Source organism: Phyllostomus discolor, chromosome 8 (assembly GCF_004126475.2).
Source record: "Phyllostomus discolor isolate MPI-MPIP mPhyDis1 chromosome 8, mPhyDis1.pri.v3, whole genome shotgun sequence".
Lineage (NCBI taxonomy): Eukaryota > Metazoa > Chordata > Mammalia > Chiroptera > Phyllostomidae > Phyllostomus > Phyllostomus discolor.
This window is the reverse complement of record NC_040910.2, coordinates 26,459,236-26,479,141: the sequence shown is the minus strand read 5'-3', so window position 1 is coordinate 26,479,141 and position 19,906 is coordinate 26,459,236. Positions and strand designations below refer to the sequence as shown.

Genomic DNA, 19,906 nt, shown 5'->3' with positions numbered 1-19,906 from the left:
ATTACTTTCAGTAGTCTGTTTTAAATTAATGAAATAGTAACCAGAAATGTGAGACTGCATGAAAATACAAATAAAGGGCATTCATGAATAAGATAGATCTATAATGTTTTTGAGTTGTTCAAGTTCATAGTGAATGTGTGGTATATGACTTCATATGGTTTCTCAAAACTGTCCTTCCACATGACTCTTAAATAACAAGTTGTATATGGCCTAAGGGGAACCATGTTCTTTCTAATATATGATTGGTATTTCAAATGTTTTCATGTCTTAGAAGTTAATAGTATAAAATATTACTGAAATAAATTGGCCCACTGCCTATATTCAAAACTCAGTTCTGTGGTTTACTGTGTGTCTTTGGGCAGATTACTTAACCTTGGTGTATCTTAATGACCTTATAGTGAAAACAGTAGTATCTGCCTTGTATTCTTCTAAGAAATATTAGATGTATTAACATAAATGTTTGATGTCTTTGTTACTATTGTTATTATGCCAAGATACTACGGTGCTGTTTTTGTTGAAATAGCATTTTAAGTAAACCTTAAGGCAATTTTAAAGTGAACTCAGTACTTATATATAAGTCACTAAGGTAGGGTGCTAATACTCCAGAAAAAATCTTTGTAAAAAATAATGTATATTTTTCCTGACTAATCAAGATTTTTAATCAACTAAATAACATTTAGTATTTAAATGTCAAATGGCCATCACAAACAAATTAACAAACAATAAGTGCTGGAGAGGTTGTGGAGAAAAGGGAACCCTAGTGCACTGTCAGTGGGAATGCAGACTGGTGCAGCTGCTGTGGAAAACATTATGAAATGTCCTCAGAAAACTAAAAATGGAACTGCCTTTTGACCCAGCAATACCACTGCTGGGATTACATCCTAAGAATCCTGAAACAGCAATTCAAAAGAACCTATGCACCCCAATGTTTATAGCAGCACAATTTATGATAGCCAAGTGCTGGAAGCAACTAAGTGCCCACAAGTAAATGAGTGGATAAAAAAACTATGGCACATTTATATAATGGAATACTACACAGCAGAAAGAAAGAAGGAGCTCCTACCCTTTGCAACTTCATGGATGGAACTGGAGATCATTATGTTAAGTGAAGTAATCCAGGTGGTGCAAGACAAATACCATATGATATCACCTATAAGTGTAACCTAATCAACAAAACAAACAAGTGAGCAAAATAGAACCACAGACATGGAAATAAAGAACAAACTGATAGTAACCAGAGAGGAAGGGTAGAGGGATAATGGGAGAAAACAGGGGAATGTCCTTCCAGAAACATATATAAAGGACACATGGACAAAGCCAAAAGGGGTAGGTTTGAGGGTGGGAGGTGGGGATGGCTTGGGTGGGGGGCTGTGGTGAGGTGAAAATGGAGACAACTGTTCTTGAACAATTTAAATTTTTTTCTTATTTTGAAAAAAATACTATCTAACTCAGTTTCATTCTACCTGAGTGATTATTCAGTTCTATTGATACATTCAGGGTATACATTTCTGCCCCCCCAGAATACAAATTTTCTTTTCTTAGTAATGGTTTATTTAAAAAAATAGTAATAAAGAAGATAATTTAAAACCAAAGAAGGAAAAAATGTCCTATGTTGGTCACATAAATATGTAGGTCTTTTTTTTGTCATTTGGAACATATGAGTATGAGTTAGAACAAGAAAGTTTGCCCACTACATAGATATATGTATGTATGTATGTATGTATACAGGGTTCAGCATAAGTAACACCTACTTGAGTGTGGTTGGTAGGGAAATAATAAGAGTGTAATAATTTATAGTTTTAATTTGAACATTTCACCTAAAATGTCACATGGTGTGCATGAGTGTGATATTATGTTACAGAATTGCATGCTTATGATTTTGTAACAAAAGATTTTGTAATAAAAAGGGGTGTTATTTGTACCAGACCCTGTATATGTGTCTGCATACATACACAAACACATATACACACGCCTAAATACATGTATACTATAGACTGTAGTCTCGAAATGTTAACTGATGATTCAGTGAAGATGGTTCTTGTCTCTCCTCATTCCTTCTTGAATTAATCCTCTCATTTCATCTGATGCCACATGGGAAAGAGGATGAAAGTAAAAGTATGGAAAACAGAGGGCAGCACTTTCTGCAGGTCAATGTTAAGTTCCCTCACTTGGAAGAAAGAAGACGATGGAGTCCAAACACAGTCATTTGAACTAAGTATGGTAGACCAAAGTTACAACAGCTGTTTGTTAAAAGTCTCATCTGTGACTGCTTCCAAAACCCATTCTCAGACACAGTCATTTAATCTGAGTGTCAGAATTCAAAGGAACTAAGAGATTATTTAGTAATACTTATTTTATAAATTAGCAAATTTATACCCTGAAAGTTTAAGTAACTTGGCCAAGATCTAATAGTCAGTTAAGAGCTGAAGCAATATAGAATAGTTCTGCATTCTTAGGCGTCCTGAACTTCTCAGTGTTGTCACTGTTATAGCTTCTTCAGTGGCATGTGATAAAATTCCAATTGATTTTTTTTCTTTTCTTACAAGTAGAATTATACCAGTCTAAGTATTTCTACATTTAAAAAATACATTATTCTTTAGATATCAAATTAAAAATTGACATTTTATTTTCTCAAAAGACAGTTGTATATTCTGTATATTTCTTAACTATTTTGAAACATAAGTTAAAATGTATCCATTAGATTTCACATATTTAAAAATCCTGTATTTTGATATCTACAACCTATATATGGTATAGGTGCCTTTTCTACTAAAATAAATATTGCATAGTATACTTATGAGCTTTCCTTTATGCTCACATAAAAGGACCTTGCAATTGGGCTCATCAGTTTTTTATAAATAAACTCATATTTTTATATCTTTTATAATTAGTATTGCTTTGTATTAATACCTGAATTTTCCCACTAAAGGTGGTTTTTAAATAAGCTGTTTAAAGTGATTTTGATCAAGTTTCCCTTATAAGTGTAAACTCTTTCCATAATTAATTCAAATAGTTCTTCTTTAGTTTTTATACCCTTTTTAAGTGTCATAGCCCTTTTTATTTTATTTACTTTTTATTTTTATTTTATTATTTTTATTTTTCCCATTACCATTTAACCCCCTTATACCCCTTCTCCCCCAAGAATCACCACACCATTCATTGTCCATGTCCATGAGCCCTTTTTCCTTTTTGCTCAATCCTTCCACTCCCTACCCACCTACCCATAGCTGCCATCTGCTCTCCACTATGAGTCTGTTCTCCTTTTCCTTGTTAGTTCAGTTTGTTCATTAGATTCCATATATGAGTGAAGTCTATGGAATTTGTCTTTTTTCTATCTAGCTTATTTCACTTAGTATAATGTTCTCCAGGTCCATCCATACTGTTGCAAAGGGTAAAATTTTCTTCTTTTTTATAGACAAATAGAATTCCATTGTGTAAATGCCCCATAGTTGTTTATCCACTCATCTGTTGATGGACACTTGGGCTGCTTCCACATCTTGACAATTGCAAATAACACTGCAATGAACATAGGGGTATTTATGTTCTTTCAAGTTAGTGTTTTGGGTTCCTTCGGATATATTCCCAGACGTGGGATCACTGGGTCAAAAGGCAGATTTATTTTTTATCTTTTGAAGTACCTCCACTCTGTCTTCCACAATGGCTGCACCAGTCTGCATTCTGAAAGTGGAACCCTTTTGCACTGTTTGTGTAACTGAGAGATTTCAGTATAATTGAGTTTTCTGAATGAGGGTCAGAGCTCCATCTGGCGGAGGAGACTTAAAATGAACTAATGGTGATGATGATGATGATGATGATGATGAAATGATTCTCACACATTAGGTGCTCTATTTTACTACACAAAGAAATGTCTCTCCTAATTTGTGTATAAACCATTTCAAGTGCTTCCATCCTTCCTCTGCCTGTGCCATTTCGGAAATTTGACGCGTGTCCCATGTAATGAGTACTTTGGAGACACCTGGAAGTTTGGTGTTCCAAAAGGCAGTAAGCCATGAGCTTCAAGGTATTGGCTCTGCTGAGAACACGCCACCTGGCAGCCCCCACAGCTGTGCTTTCAGGTTTCCCTTCGGCATGGAGCTCAAGGTGCTCAAATCATGTTAGCAACTTTTGAAGACTTAAAAGGTGTCAGAAATGAAGTCATAATTTCCTTGATTATTAAGTTATCTGAAATAGCATTTATTTGCTCATTATTTTATTCACTAATTCAAGATTCTTAAACATTTTATGACCACTTATTCTAGGTGATTTCCTGTGCCAGGAATTGGAGACTTACAAAGTGAAATATATATTTCAAACACTAAGCAAATTCTGTATCAGTTCAGAAAAAAAGAAATATTTGATTTATTTTCATGAAACCTAAATATATTAGAATATAAGAACATAGGCTATTTACCACCGGTTAATACCAGCATATTGCTATGCTCTGTTATTGCAAAGCATAACATTTGTTACTAGACGGAGTGCTTAATTTTTGTTGTCTGCAAATTAAACAATGTAGATGAAGAAAAATTCAAACTTTCATAACATGGTAGGTCAATCATTTATGAACTTTTTAAAAAAGAGTTTTTTGTTATTTTATATACTTTGGTTTCACAACACCCCTGTGACATAGCTAATGTTATTTACCAGTAAGCAATCAAGGTGTACAGCATGGGTAAATGGCTAATCAAAATCAAATAGTGACAGATAATAAAGCAACCAAACACAGGTTATCGAGCACTAAACCAGGTATTCTTTTTATCCAGCTGGAGTTTTACATTAGGAAAAACTCCATTTACATTTCTTCATCTGGTCTTCCCCGAGCTCATGTAGGGGCATGAATTCTGTTAGCTCAGTAGGATGCCTTGGATGGCTGGACCTCTCTCCTCCTGTGTGTATGTGTTGGGAGGGGGGGTGTTTAATTTCAGTGGGACTATACAACTTCTCACATAGTCTTCCAATAGTGTTCTAAGAGGGCAAGCCTCAATGCACAAGTGCTTGTGCCTCTGTTTTGCTTCATTTGCTTACATCCTATTGATAAAATAAAGTTATATGGCCACAGTCAAGTCAAGGAGGGAGGCACCATACAGGCATAAGCAACAGGAGGCATGATTTATTTGGATACATTAGTATAACAACCTATCCCAGTCTGCCCTTTGGCTCCAACAGTTTATGTGCAAAATACACTCATCCTCTTCCAAAACCTCCAGTCTTCATGGCATCAAGGTCAAAGTCCATGATCTCACCATCTACATCAGATCCATATGCATATGAAGCTCTTTGGGTATAGATATTCTTTATCCAGAACACTGATCTAAAAAGATAACTTAGATGTCCTTTCTCTTCCCTCTTCGATGCACACACAAAATATCAGTGTTGAGAGGGGTAGAATAATCTCACAAATTCAATGCCCTTAACATCCTTAAAGGCCTTTTTCATTTGTCTGTTAAGGTCTGCTCTGCCAAAACCTTAAATCTTCCTGAGCTCCTACCTAGGGGTCTTAGAGTGGCATCTTTGATTCAGTCTTTATACTGAGGCAGTTTCTTACTTTGCCTGGTGGAGATCCTGGAAATGTGAAACAGATCATTTTCCATCCCTCCATGTCCTGGCCTTTCCTATGTTTCCTCTAATTTCCACTTGCAAATAGAACAGGTCTCTCCTCAGCTGGTCCCTGACCTGTATCATTTTCCAAGCAGCCGAAGGTGCAGACTGACACTCCCATTGTTCTGTCTCAAAATGTTCTTAGCCAGACTTGCAAGCTTATATTTGGTACATTTTCAATCTTCCAGTTAGTTATAGGTGACAGTTTTTCTGATGCTTTGACTGACATAACACTTGGATCTTTCCAGTGTCCAAAAGCAGTTTTCTGTTGCATTTCTGGCCTCTGTTGGCCAGAGAGAAAGACATAAACATCTAAGAAAGATAACATCTAAGTTATCTTTTTAGTTCACAGAAGTTAGAAGTATATTAAGTTTGGAATCTAAACTTTACCAACAGTCTCCTTGCTTATTTTCTAGCTCCACTCCCCAAATCAATTTTGTAGGCCTTTGTTACGATAGCACCCTCTTTGGAGATACCACTTTCTGTTTCAGTTGCTAAATAATAAACTATCCTAAAATCTAGCTCAAAAACAATCATTTTTTCCCTTAAAATTCTGTGGGTTGGCCGGAGGTTTTTCTGCTGGTCTTGCTTGGGTTCATCCACATGAAGTACATTCAGCTTGAGAGTGAGTCAGGACTAGCCCTGAGAGGATGGCTGAAATGCCTGAGCCTCTCTTCATATGATCTTGCAACTCCAAAGAGGCTAGCTTGGAATTCTCAAATTGGGTCAGTGATCCAGAGGGCAAGCCCTAATGTAAAAGTACTTATCAAACCTCTGCTTGCATAGAATTCGCCGATGTTGTCTTCGTAAAACGAGCTAAATGACTGCCAAAGCCCAGGGTCAGTATGGGAGGCAACTGGTCAAGATTTTAGTCACTGGGAGAGGTGACTTCCTGTGGGCCTGGAGGACAACAATTTGCTGCATTTCTTCTATCAACAGGCACCTTTTCTATTAAGCATTAGGGAGTAGTCCATTTACAAAAAGATTCTAGAAAAAGAGCATCTTCATAGGTAAGGCAGTTTTGAGGAAATATAAAGACTTGGCAATAGAATTAGGAAAAGTTTAAGAATGAAGACAATGGGGAGGGGTTGACACATGGTTTCAAGGGCCTGATGGAAGTGGATGCAAGCACAATGTTGGGTAGAGCAGGACAGAAATGAAGCTGAGGGAGACAAAATAGGTTTCAGAGGTACGTGCTTTAGACCTGGGACAGTTGAGAATGATGTGGCTTTATTTTGTGTCACTTTAGTAGCAGTAATTTTGTTTTGGGGGTAGGCTCTGCTTCAGCCAGAAAACATATACTGAAAATTTATAAAAATCCCAAATGAGATTCGCAATTAACATCTCTCCAAATGTCTGTATAGGAACAACACTCATGTCTTTTTACTGGCAAAATTTACCAACACTATCGTTGTCCTGGCCTCGGAAAATATGCATGAGCAGAGACTCAAAAGAGAGTAAGCCAATTTCACAAAAAGATATTGAAAGAGCATGGGCCAACAACTTTGTTCACTGAACCTACAATTTGCTTACATACATGTAAGGTGCTCTTTACACCCTCAAATACACAACAGAGTAATACTGTAGGAAAAGTGGTGTTTTTAAAAATATTTTGGCTTTTTTTTGGTGGATGGGCTGGGATGGGAGTAAAGGACAGAAAACTCTACTTGAACAACTATTAAAATAAAATTTATGAAAAAAAGGAAAACATATTTAGGCTTTTTTATTGTGAGCTCTGGGTATTTAGAACATTGACATGTCTACAATCTAGACGTTCTACTTACCACATATAAAAGCTCTGCTAAGGCCCCCGAATGTCTACCCAGTTGTTATGAGCCACTCAAAGGGAATGCTCTGTTGACTCAGTTTCGTTTCTGCACAACAAAGTGATGAAGCTTGGGCTCGTCGGACTTTGTAGACCCATGTCAGGTCCTGGCTGAGGGTGTTCTCTGTGTTCAGGAGTGGAGGCAAATTTTCCTCCTAAATAGTCTGAGGCCTGATGTGTTAGGCCCACACTGAATGTGACAAATAACCCACAACGGAAATTACAGTGATTAATGTGCTATTACCTTAGTATTAAATTATATGTAATATAGAAATTATAAATATATTAATGCCTATTTAGCTTAATTAAATTATGTAAACCCTTTTTCTGTTATGCATTGGTGTTGGGTATACAGCTCAGTGGTTAGACAATCATATACTCACTGAACAAAAAATAGTAAATTTGTGCAAAAATTCATCTGAATCACTGACAAATGTGCAGGAGCTAGGTTTATTACATCTTTGCCACTTTGATATAAAGTTTTATTTGTCTGTGCAAATAAAACTATCTGGTGTCTTTAATGCTATTTACCATATTCTAATATTTCCTAGTTCTGTTCATTTGTTGCACATACACAATGAGTTAACTTACCTTCTATTTTTCAGTTTTAACTTTTGACTTTAAAAGATACTAATAACTAGTATCCTTTTAGAAGTAAACTAAGACATTCTCACCAGGTTTTTAAATAGAAAATCAGCCAAATCTTTAGCTATCAAATAGGGATAATAGTTGTTCTATTATCCTGTGATTCTATTACAAGATCAAAGAGATGCTAGATATGAAGTCCTTTTCCAAAGGTAAAGGTTTAGAGTCTTTAATTAATAATTAATGGCCTATGTTTTGTAATTAATACTTGTTTTTGGATGATGCTGAAGAAGCTTTTACTACTGTGGCATCAATAAAACAAAGTTATATTTAGCAGAAAACATGGAGCTCTTGGAAGAAAGATGGATCTCAGATTTCTCTGACACAAAAGCACCTTGACATTTATCGTTTTAACTGTTTGCAAGTGGAATGACCCAGAAGCCACTTGACAAGAGATAATTTACAATTCTCCTGAAGATAAGTTTGAGAGAAGTTGATGTTGCATGAAAAGGAGAACTGGGCCAGCTAGCACACTTAATTAAGTAGTCAGCAGTTATTTCTTAACATAGCTTGCTGGTTTCTTTATTGAGAATTAAAAAAAAAACACTAATTAGGACACTGCAAGAGAAATCAAACTTTTTCTGCTTAGACTGTACTGGGTTTACATTTCATATGATGTGCTTTCTGTTCCTTATCTGATCCTCAGTGGATTTATCCAGCTTCCTTATATGCTGTGCTCTCTAAATCATCCACTCTGGATTTAAATCATTTTACTCACTGTATCAGACATAGATAACATGTTTTAGCAAGCATCCCTGTACACAGCACCCAGCTCAAGAACTAAATTAAAGCATTACTAATATGGTTGAAATGCCTGAGCCCTCCACTATTGCATATTGTCAACCTAGCTATTACCTCAAATTTGATGTTCATCATTTCTATAGATTTCACCATATGTTTTACCACTCATATGTTTATTCTAGAGAGAATATATAGTTTTTTAACATTGTGCAAACAATTTGCCCATCTGCTATAACTTGATTTTCTCTTACTCAATGAAAATAATGAAACAGAAATGAGAGCAATTGTTTTCACTGCTGTGTATTAATCCATTAGATATACCATTGTATGTGGTGATTTGTTGAACAATGTTTTTGTTGTTTGGTAGTAAAAAATGTGGCCACAGATATTATACATGATGCCTCCCTGGGCACATGTCTTAGTGACTCGGAGTATATGCCCAAGAAAGGAACAATTACTGGTGTGTAGTCCTTTAACTTTACAGAATCTTACCCAATAGTTGTCCAAAATGGTTGCATCAATTTATATATCTGCTATCAGTATGTAAGTTCTTGTTTTTATATAATATTAATTCCTGGTATCATCAGATTTTACACTTTTGCCAATATGTAGACTCAGTTGGTCTTAATGAACATTTCCCCGATTTTCAGTGTGGTTCAGCATTTTAAGGTTTTTTTATAAGCCTTCTGTGTCTATTTTTAAATGAGAGAGAAACATCGATTTATTGTTCCATTTATTTATGCATTCATTGGTTGATTCCTGTACGTGCCCTGACTGGGGATCAGACTTGAAACCTTGGCATGCCAGGACAACACTCTAACCCCCTGACCCATCCAACCTGGGCTGGTTCTGAATTTTTTATCTATAAATCTGGATAATATTAGGTCCCATATGGATATACTTAATTTCAAAAGGGTTAATACTTGAAAAACCCTAAATGTAATGCCTTATTTCACAAGGATACAGGGATGTAAGCTGTCATTGCTAAAACAGCAATGAAATATTTTTACATGTTAAATTAGTAAAAATTAAAAGGTTGAAAAATACCCGCAATTGGTGAAGTACGCCAAAATGTGAGAGATAATCTTATTTTGTTCATCGGGATGTGAACTGGTACACTGTATTTGGGTGGTAATTTGATAACAACATTAACATTTTATTCAGCATAACATCCAAATAAGGAATGTCACTTTTCATAATCTGTCCTTCAGAGATATTAGCTTAAGTGCACAAAGATGAAAGTCCTGACATATTTGCTGCAGCCTTATTTGTAGTAGCAAAAATTCATGAAAAGCTAAATATCTCAGGGAATGTTAATGAGATAATAATATGTCCAAACCGAGAAACACCAGGTAGTGGTTTAAGAGAATGAACTAAGTCTGTACCAACACTGTAATTTCTCTGTCATGTGTCGGAGGAAGTCTCAGGACAATTGCCTTCAGGTCTCCTTAATCGAAAATGTAACAAAAACAGAAACCAGCAAACACGATAAACTCTAACTAGAACTGCAAGTGTGCAAACATCATGCCAAATGGTTGTCAGCAGGGGTTGCTTCTGGGAGGAGTAGTCATCAAAGGGAAATTACACCTTTTAATAACATGCTTGTTTAAATTTGCATGAGTTTATTCCTATTATTTTTTTAGTTACCAACATGTTATTTATGTTGCTAAGATAAATGCAAGGGCCCAAGAGTAAGTTCCTAATTTTTTCCTGAGGGAACTCTTTTCACACCATGAGTTCTGTCCTTGCCACTCTTATTGCAGGGGTTGTGACCAAAAAGCAGGCAGGCCCCTTGGACAACAGTAAAGCAAACTGCCACGCTCCAGTACCAGACGTTAGCCCTGAATTTTAGCAGGACCAATGCATCATGTGTGAGAGTACATTGTGCTCAAGTTATTTTCTCTAGTTAATTAGCAATTTAGGCATGTATGCTAATGGTCCAGTACCTTTCTTCGTACATTTACATAAGCGTTCGTTATATTACATTACATTATATTATATTATATTATATTTATTATATTACATTCTCCCTCTTTTAATACACTTATATGAGTGTATTAGTGCTGAGGCATCTAAGCAGAAACCCTCTCACTTACCAACAGATGGCATGAGCAAGAAAGTCCTGTGAGGGAACCTCTGAGCCATACACAAGCAAGAGGATTATCAGGTCTAATTTGAGAACATCCAGACAAGCAAGGCAATATAGTTCTTTTTTTTTTAATGTCACTCAAAGAAAATGTCTTTTAAGTAAAAATCTCCTAGGTATTTGAAAATGTTTATATTATTTTTGAAGTATTTTTTATCACAAAAGGCAAAAATGTTTATTTGTACTAAAATATCATTAAATGTGTACTTTGGAATAAACAGTCCTTCAACTTTGTACATCCTAATAACATGCAGATTACAGAAATGTCCTAATTAAATTAGACATTGCTTTAGGCATTAGGATCAAGAGTGGCTGTGGAGTTCATGGTATCCTTCATGGGCTGAAAATAAATATAAAGATGAAGTAGAAAAGTAAAAATTTGACGGCAGAAACAGGACAAGTGGAAAGGGGAAGACAGATAAAAAAGAAGAGGAAAACGAACAAAGATTAACCAAACAGGAAGACAGTGGTAGAATTTAATTCGCAAAAGATGTATTATATTTCACACACTCATTTTACATAAGTAAGAATATGATGAATAATAAGTATGCACCACCTGCTATTTTGTATAATTTCTGTCTTTGATATTTGGCCGTACACGCCCAAGTTTGAGCTCAATGGGACCTCTGGGGGCACTGAGACATTTGAAAGCTGCAATTTGCCAGGAGCACACAGCTGGCTGGTGTCACAACGGGGATTAGACGCCAGGCCTCCAGCCATTCAGCCTGGCTGGCACTCTTTATCCACAACATTCAAATGGCATCACAGCCTGCAGTGCCCAGAACTTAACACAGAGCACGAGTCAAGCTAGAATTTGCAGGGGGTAGAACTATGTGTATTTATGAGGAGGAAATACATGACCAAGGGATGAGGAATGGGACTATCTGTTGTGAAACAGCATCTTGTATAAACGGAGGTAATTCTCTTTCATGTACGTGTCCAGAACACATCATTAAAATTCACATGAGTTATTGCCTATTACTGCCTGTTCTACTATTGCCTGCTTCCCCAGATGATGAATGAAGCCAGCATAAACGTTATAGATTTTTTTAAGCTGCATATAATATGGGCAACAGCAATAAACTTGCGACATTTCACCTCACTCAGCAAACATAACACAAAGGTCAGGAAGGATAAATGTTTGTGAGAGAGAGGGAGAAAAATGTATTACTACAACTTCATTGTCTTCTACTGAGTGATGATGCATCACATTTAATATTTGTATGAAAAATGGGATCCAAATGTATGCAAAGGAGGAGAAGTAATTTATCACACTAAAGATTTGTGGCAGGGCTATATGGAAAATCATCAGTGAGGCAATTTATAGGAAAAGTCATTGTGGTGAATGTTTATTACTCTTCATGTTTTCTTTGAATCATCTGATGCGTTGTTCAATAACTACATACTGAGCGTCTTCGCTAGGAACAGTGCTGGGCTCCGAGGAACAGAAGCAGAGCAAAGGGGAGACATGTAAAGAGATAAGTTTTGTGAGAGTTGCTAAGCTGTCACCTCAGCTCTCAAGTGGGAGGCCCTTCTTATCATTTGATAAGAAAAGAAGGTGACCTAGTAGAATATGAACTTTAAAATATAATCCTATTAATGAAAAATAGGTCGTTTTACTCCATTTTATTGTGAGAACAGCATATTGTATTTACCTAAATAATCCAAGAATAAAAGAATTATAGTTCCATTTTTAACATTCTCCCTTGTTTTTACAGGGAAGCCAAATGATGCATGTACCATATGTTATAACAATTACATTTTTTTAAAAAGGAATAATGGTTGCTTATGAAAGTTTTCAGGCTTGAAAAATTCCATGGAATTAAAGAAATGGGACATCTGAGACTGTGAAAACACCTGAGAGTATTTTCAAATCCACTACGCATTATCGGACACGTGACCGAGACAAAAAAGTCTCCTCTTCTGTTGAGCTTTCGGGCTGCACCCTGAGTTATGCATTGATTTAGCTTCGCCTCTCTTGGTACAATCTTTCCACAAGTAAATACATTGTGAAAACTTAAAATAATAAAATTTCACAAACATTCCTAAGATTGCCTCCTCATAATAAAGACTGTGATTTTTTCATATGAGAATAGACTAAATTGCACAGGTAATTTTAAACTAATACTAGTTATTTTTTCAGTATGAAACTTAAGGGAAAAATGCTGTTATGACTTTATTTCAGAAGTACTCCAGTATCAACAGAAATGAAACTTATCATAAGAACCTATTTTATATATTGTGAATATAATTGGTTCAGATCATGTAGTCATTCAACAAATATTTAATAACATATTTGTGAAAAATTCCTAAATGGGGTATTGCAGAGAATACAAAAACTATTATAGTTGCAGTTATTGTCATTAACATATTTATTTGATGATTTATATTTCCCCAGTACTTCTCTATATATTATATCATTTAACATCTAAAGCATTTCTCTCAGATAGGCAGGATAGGAATTAAAATCCTCATTCAATGATTAGGAAACTAAGGTTCAGGGCCAGTGCCTCTTACACCAGATGGCCAGGAAAGAATAGCGCTGGGCTTCCAGTTCAGGCATCCTTATTCTCCTCTCCCACTGACCCCTGCTGGCCAGGAGGTCACACCCCTGTATACACACACACACACACACACACACACACACACATTCACATGCACACACAATCAACGACATGGTACTGCAGGCCCTAGGGAGGTAAAGACAGAGTGCTGATGGGGTTTATGATCAGGGAAAGTCACATTCAGCTGATAGTAAGCCAGGCACCCTTCATGGAAGAATTGGTATTTTATTGCGTGACATTTATCAAGTGTCTGCTCTGTGCCAACTGTGTGATAGGCTATGCATTTAGAGATAAACAGCACTTCATTCTCTGCTTTCAGTGAGCTCAGAGAGGGCAAAGCAAGACAATTATAGCTCAGGCTACAATGCAGAAAAGCACATTGCTTTCTCAGGTAGGAGAGGCATGTAACTCAGACTACACCGAAGAGATACCATCTGAGCACCATCATGTATGTTATTCTCTAAGCAATGGGAAGATATTGATAGAGTTTAATGAAGAGAGGTAAATCTGCCATGATAGGGAAGAGACTTATTACAAAGAGGGCTTTTGGGAGGTTTTTGCAGCAATTCAGTCAGTAAATATTTAAGGCCCATAGTAAGACAATGTCAGCAGAGCTGGAGAGTACAGATTTGAGAGGTCAAATGAGCATATTTGGGGACAATTTATAAGCTGGGAATAAAGGAAGGGATGTGATTTTCATATTCTGAAAAGATTTTAACACATGAACACTTGTCCCATTGAACTGAGGAATTTTATGCTAAAGGAAAAATTTTATGCATGAGTAAATCCTGGCGCAAGATTATTTAATATCAATATCGATTAGAACATAGAATATAAAAAGGAAGGCCAGGAGAGGTTTATATAGGGCTTACTAGTTACCAGCACTGTTTCAACTAATTTTTTCTTTAATACTGCCCATCCCAGTGAGGTAGGTAAGTAAGATTATTATCCTCTTTCACACATGATTAAGCTGAGACAGAGTAAAATAAAGTAACTTGCCCAACCAGTTCTGACTAGATAAGAGCAATGCCAGAATTCAGTCTCAGGTTGTTCTCACATTTAGCTGCTATGACTGTTACACCCCAGGTCAGAGCCCTGCAATCCTTGGATAGAGAGTAACAACTTTGCTGAACTATTTAATAGTTGACGTTAAAGTTACAGGCTTTCAGACAGTGTGAAAACAGTGATATTTTATATATTTCTAATTTTTCTTTTTTATTCTAGAAAACTCACACTTCTGGTCTTGAAAGAATCAAGCATTCTAATTACAAATCACACTTGCAAGGAAACAATATGAAATATGAAAATACATGACTTAAAAATCAGTCACATATGGTATATTTACAGTATTTGTACCATGCAGTATATATAATAAATTTATACCATAAAGTATAAAGTGTATACATTATATTTGCTACATAATTATGTGCAATACATTTACAGTATCTATTTCTCAATAAATAAATAGGCAAAGGGAGACAACTGAAGTGATGTTTCATGTTAGGGAAACATTTGCACAAAATTTGAATTTGACCTTGTAAAAAGGGATGAGAACACTAAGAGGTGGATTGTGGAAAAAAAAAGAAGAAAGGCAATTGGAAAACAGATCCTTGGAGAATGCCTTTTATGTTCTGTGCTTTAGGAAGACTAACCAATAAGAGTAGGAATTGAAGGAAGGGGAGAGAGGAGGTGGGGGCTAGGTTAGCTTGGCAGGACGAAGGAGAAAGGAAATAAAGGTACCAGTGCAAGAAGCACTTAAGAAGTATGCTATACAAGCTTCCTGTAACTAGGGACCTTACCTGCCACGCTGAATGCTGTGTCCCCAACACCTAAAGTGGGAATAGTAAGTTCCCCCAGATACTAGAATGAATAAAGTAGATTAAAACAGAGATGGTTATAGAGGGTATGAGCAGAACAAGGGAGAGTAACGAATTACTCTGAAAAATCATTATAAAATCAATGATTGCTAGAGTTATGATGCCATGATCTAAAAGGAAAAAAAATCAACGTAAAAATGAGATTTGTAGGATAATATTTTCAGGGTTTTCTCTCCTTGTTTTTATGGAAATTAGTTGGAATGATACGGGAGTAGACATTTTCTAGTGAGTGACCCCAGAGGGTGAGAGATTGAATCTATTATCTCCAGCTAGGAATTGACTATTTGTTGTGGCATATTCTAAACCCAGCACCGTGCTTGGGAGATAACTAAGGTGACAGTGACGTTTCGGGAAACGTGCATAACAAGTTGAATCCGATCATGTTAAAAGGGATGAGGCTGCTAAGAGGCAGAGTGTAAAGTAAGAAAAACAATTGGATAATGCCTTTTTACATTTTTTTAAATTTGTTGTGACAGTGTGGTGATTGCTGGGAGGAAGGGGGTATGAGGGGACTAAATGGTATGCAAAAATAATTAAAAAAGAGAATGCCTTTTTAATTTAAGATGTAAAACTATAAGATAGTTAAAGGTAATCAGAGGGAGAGGACAAGTGCCAACATGGTAAGATTTTACTTGGCAGTAGTAAAGAGAAGGAGCTGAAAGAGGAAAAGCTAGTAGCAGTAGAGAGAGGGTATTTCAAGAAGCAAGTGTTTGATTACTAAATTCAAAGAAGCTAAGAAAGCTTATCTGACAAAAAAAGATCATTGGATTTAGAGACTAGGAGATCCTAACTGATGAAAAATTAGGAAATTTCAATAGTAAAATCAGGGTCAAAGTTTGGAAGTAGCGAATGTCAGAAGTTCAACAATGGAAGGAGAGAGATTTCCTGTGGTCTCCATATTTTGAAGTCAGGATTGCTTGGAGGTGCAGCTTTCACCAAACTTCACATGAGCTGCAAAGGAGCTGCCTCCCTCCCTGCATATGAAGCAACCTATACTGTTTCACTGAAGGGAATGGCAATTTACAAATACAAAAATATAAAGCAAAAATAAGTCATGTCCTGTTCTTCCCCTGCCTTTCTATTAAATAACCATGCAGGGTTCTCTAGACTGTACCGACTGTGCTACATTAGCAGCACCAATGAGCAGAAAGACCCAAGAGAAAGAGATGCATATTGGATGCATCATCAGCACTGTTATTGGCTTATATCATCTGGGCTTACAATAAAAAGTGGAAGAATCAGCAAGTTACTTGTACCCAGGAGATTATCTTTTCTGCAGTTTGACCTAGAGTGTCTTTTAGAAGGACTCCTCTTTGCTGAGTTTCTCAAAGTTGATATTAAATATTCAATTAAAGTAGAACTCAGTGAGAGTATCTTTATCTACACTTTGCAATTAGTTTTGAGTCTTGAGGCATAACTTCAATTCTAACATTAATCAACATAATTATTCAGTAATTTATGATAGTATCTCTTATAGGGTGATTGTACAGGCTGGGAAGTCAGAAGTAAAGCTGAGAGCTTTTCTGCCTTTTTCTCTGCTTCAGGAGTTGATGTAGGGAAAAATGACTACATATAAAGCACTGGTATTGTTTAACTCATTTTAGAACATTGTCTTTGGAATTATATGCAGAACTTTGACACATTATTTGGATATTTTCAATGATAGTAAATGTTCTTTTTTGAGGATGAATGTAGATTAGGAAAGTGGTTTTAAATTTTGGAGGCATTCCTGGGGAATAAGGTAGAGAACAACATGAGAAATTTTTATCTCTACTCCACTGAAGAGTAAATTCAAAGAAGTGCTACCAATTTCTTTGTGCATCATGTCAACAGTGTCACGTATCTGTTATATTGAGAACTTCAGTATCAGCATGCAGAAACACTCGTGAACATTTGGGGGCTAGAGTGTGAAAAGAATAGCACTGAGCTGTTCACCTTGGGATGGTCGCTGCAAAGCGGGTGAACGGAATACCTCCACTCAGGTCAGCATTCCTTGGCAGCAAATCACAGTGATGTTCTTGTCATGGTTGGGGACACAGGCAGTGACTGACTGAAGGTAAAGAGGGACCTGAGCAATGTGGACCAAATGGCAGTTAATTGGATGTGTAGAAAGGGACATTAAAAAAGAAATATCTAGAAAACTAGAGGATATAGACAAATAAACAAGTGAATATGTGCCATGAAGAGATAGAGGAAGAAGGTTGAGGGAACCCAGGGATAGTTGGAAGGGAAGGGATCTTGTTGTAAAATTATGTTCATTGGAGAATCAGCTGAATTTTCTGGCAAAAAAAGTGCCTTCTAAGTTAGGTGAATTGTAATCTCTTATGAAGTTTTGTACAGCTTGTGCCTGTTGTTGGGCCAAAGCCAGATGTTTCCAGATGGCCATGAGAACCAGCAGGCCCCCTGACAACTCAGCCCAGAGCCTAAAACAAATGGAAAATGAAAGGTATGACTCCGTATGCATTCAGACTGTGGCATCCGTTATCAAGCATTCTGCTGATGCTGTGGCTGCTCTTCCTATCACAGAAGCTATTTTCCTTAAGATGAAGGGAGGTCTTGTTAATAAATCACATTGCCTGATATTCCTGTACTATTTAGATGACATACTAACACTGCAGGAAATGAAATAAAATAAGCCCAGAGAGAATTTTATAGTAATTTCCTCCTCTTATGTGCCATATAGTGTCATCAATTTCTGAACAAACTTAAGATTTAAGATCTACACATCAGTACACATATCCATATATAAAATAAGAAACCACCACAAGATTTTCCTAGAAAGGTTTTAACAGCAAAAGGACCCTTTCAATGTACCTGAAAAATAAGCATAGTCAAACACATTAAAGGTTATTTTCAACTTCTGTACTCAGTCCAAGACAAAAATATAAATGTGAATAAGAGGCAGGAATCTCACCTTTGTTTTATGTTAAAGTGGGAAATAAAGGTAAAGAAACAAATTCAGTTTTCTGAGATACAGGACAGTATTCCACAGAAGCTTGGTAATAAAGGAGATTTCAATTGATATGTTACACAGATGTAACCTAGAAATCCCAGAAAACTTACATTAGAAAGGCAGAAATTACTTGAAGATTAGTAAATATTTAAATGGAAGTGAGAATATTTAAAATGGGAAGATTAGTAAATATTTAATGTTTACACTCAAACAAATAGCCAATCTTGCTTTCCTTTTTTTCATATATAATAGTTGCTAAAATTACTGCCTATTACTTATTCATTGTCTTCAAATTGGTTACTAGAATCTGTATATATTTTAGCAGTGCTCTAATTTATTAAGTAAATTTATTTTTACATACTCCATAATTATAAAGCAAATATATTTTTATGAAAGAAATAAAATGAAATAAAATAATATTGGTCCTATCCTTTAAAGGGGGTTAATTAATTTTAAATGATGCTTAGTATTATGCTCTGGGTTGTTAGATTACGTTCATGGATAGCTGATTTCTATTCCTTAGGTTGAAATGACTCTTGACATTAAAAAATACCAGCAATTTATTCAGTCAGAGCCACGTGAATCTGACATGGAGGGCGTCAACACTGTGGATCGTTTCTGTGGGGCACTTCAGGGAATCAGTTTGGACAAAGTACCCCCTACTTCTCAGACAGATATGTTCAAATTCGTGTTACCAAAATTATTTTGACTACGTTGTGGGGAACAGAATGGAAGGAGCACAACTGGATGGAGAAGGAGAGTTGGGCTGGTGTTCCAGTAATCTGAGTGAAAAGAGCAGAACTGTCCATCAGTTAAGAACATGGAGTTGGAATCCAGAGTGCCTGGGTTTGAACATAGCATTGCTCCCTGTCCAGCTGCAAGGGCTTGAATACATCACTTAGTCACTCTGTGTGTCGATTTTCCTATCAGTAATTTAGGAATAATAAGAGTTCCCACCTCAAAGGTTATCATCAGAAATAAATGAGCTAATGTACTAGAGAACATGCTAGGCACAAGGCAAGCACGATAAATATGTAGCAGTGAACTAGGATGATTAGAATAGAGATAGAAGTGGGCCATGTTTGAGTACATTTAGGTATGAGAAGGAGCAATACTTGGGGATGGTCTGACTAGAGGAAATGGGGAAGGTAGTGTCGTATGCCATTCACTGAAATACTAAAAATATTAGAAGATAAGAGATCATGTGAACAGTGGGGACTTTCATATTTAAAAAAAACACATATATATATTTTTAGAATGATGGTCCTGAGCCAAAATATGTTGCCAATATTCTTTGTTTTGTATGGACTAGAACATGATAACTTAAGTCCACAGCAAAGATAAAAATTAAGTGTTCTGAACTTCACTTAATTGCTACTTGACCGAGTGACCAAGGTGAGAGGCAGGTTTCCTTCTGGTGACAGGACTAGGGTGGCGAGCCTGGTATCCATTTTCTCTTAAAGAAGTTTGGGTCATCGGTAGAACTCTTCATAAGCACACTGACCTTCTAGAATAAACACATCATTAGCACAATGAAGCCTTCTAAAATAATCAATA

General features: G+C 36.2%; 1 protein-coding gene across 12 annotated transcripts in view; it reads left to right on the top strand.

The window, feature by feature from the left end:
• Positions 1-19,906, top strand: part of GRIA2 (glutamate ionotropic receptor AMPA type subunit 2) — a 126,931-nt gene that overhangs the window by 44,561 nt on the left and 62,464 nt on the right. The gene's annotated exons all lie outside the window — the stretch shown is intronic.